The sequence below is a fragment of the Frankliniella occidentalis genome, unplaced genomic scaffold (genome assembly GCF_000697945.3).
Source record: "Frankliniella occidentalis isolate FOCC.00 unplaced genomic scaffold, Focc_3.1 Scaffold130, whole genome shotgun sequence".
In the NCBI taxonomy this organism is placed as follows: domain Eukaryota; kingdom Metazoa; phylum Arthropoda; class Insecta; order Thysanoptera; family Thripidae; genus Frankliniella; species Frankliniella occidentalis.
The window spans coordinates 440,137-441,456 of NW_026267257.1; the positions used below are offsets into that span (position 1 = coordinate 440,137).

At 46.7% G+C, this 1,320-nt stretch overlaps 1 protein-coding gene and 1 long non-coding RNA gene across 4 annotated transcripts in view; one reads left to right on the plus strand and one right to left on the minus strand.

The window, feature by feature from the left end:
* On the plus strand, window positions 1-644 carry LOC127750073 (uncharacterized). Its single transcript, XR_008011510.1, has 2 exons — window positions 1-39; window positions 151-644. It is a non-coding gene; the product is annotated as an uncharacterized LOC127750073 (long non-coding RNA).
* LOC113215804 (acyl-CoA Delta(11) desaturase-like) overlaps window positions 1-1,320 on the minus strand; it is a 61,199-nt gene that overhangs the window by 21,881 nt on the left and 37,998 nt on the right. The gene's annotated exons all lie outside the window — the stretch shown is intronic.

A 1,320-nucleotide genomic window follows, 5' to 3' on the forward strand; every position in this document is an offset into this window, starting at 1 on the left:
GACGTATCGTCCCTAGACTTCAGTTTGATTTCTGCCCAGGTATGTTGGATATGCATTCCAAGCGCTTCCCTTTTCAGTGCTTAACTGATTGCGGTGTAATGACAAAACTAACCTCGTCGTACCTTGTATTAAATTTACCTTCCATCTTAGGTGCGGCACCAGTTCCCTTGGCCGGTCGGAGTCTTCTTGCCATGCCCTGCTGAACCCAGCACACCAATAGTATTATTAATTCCAAATGAGGTTTAATCTGGCCCTTGTAATCTCTATGTGAATAGTTCTCTTTGAGTGTACTTTCATTGGGCGCATAATAAATAATAGATTACCATCAGGGATGGGAAAGGTAGTCCTGCCTCAGTACCTAGGTGCTGTACCGGTAGAATTTCAAAATCAGTACCTAGGTACTGTAAATGTACTTTGGAAAGATCAATACCTAGGTACTGTACCGGTATTTCGGTCCACTACCTAGGTACTTTTAGGTACTTTGTAGGTACTTTTCAGCATGTCCCCGTAATGACCTTTCCCCGTTACGCACCTAATATTTTACGTTACCACTCTCCAATACCAAACAATTTGCACCCCTTTACAATTAATTTTTAGCAGTGTCGTTCGGTTGGCCAATAACAGTGACCGCTCTTTCTCGCTCATGTGAGTGGGTTCATCAAACGTTTCCCTTTCCGCTTACAAGAAATGCACGGTCAAGGACACGGCCGATGCTGCACACTGCGCACGCCTTTTGTGCAATGGACCTGTCGCGGCCCCCAAACATGTGGCCTGTAGGCGGGAGGAGGCAGGAGGAGACGGGGGTGGGGAGGGGGCGCAGCCTGCCGCCCTTTGTCTATTCGGGGGAGATGGTTGACCAGGAGGCCAGCCGGAACGAATTCTCCATACCCCCTCTCCCTCCACGACACACACGTGGTGCCAAAACAAAGCCATTCCGAAAAATATAGTTTGGTGGTGACGAGTATTCTCCTCTTTCATTCGGTGGACATTGCTTTTAAAGAACCTTGGAAAGTACCTACATAAAGACGGTATCGGTATCCCCAAAAGTACCTAGGTATCGGTAAGGTAGAATGAAATTTCCAGTACCTAGGTAAGGTAAGGTATCGGAAAAAGTACCTAAGTACTACCTAGGTACTGTACTACCTAGGTATTTCCCATCCCTGATTACCACTCTCCACATCCTTGTGAATTTTACTCACAACCTCATTTGGAATTCATAATACTATTGGTGTGCTGGGTTCAGCAGGGCATGGCAAGAAGACTCCGACCGGCCAAGGGAACTGGTGCCGCACCTAAGATGGAAGGTAAATTTAATACAAG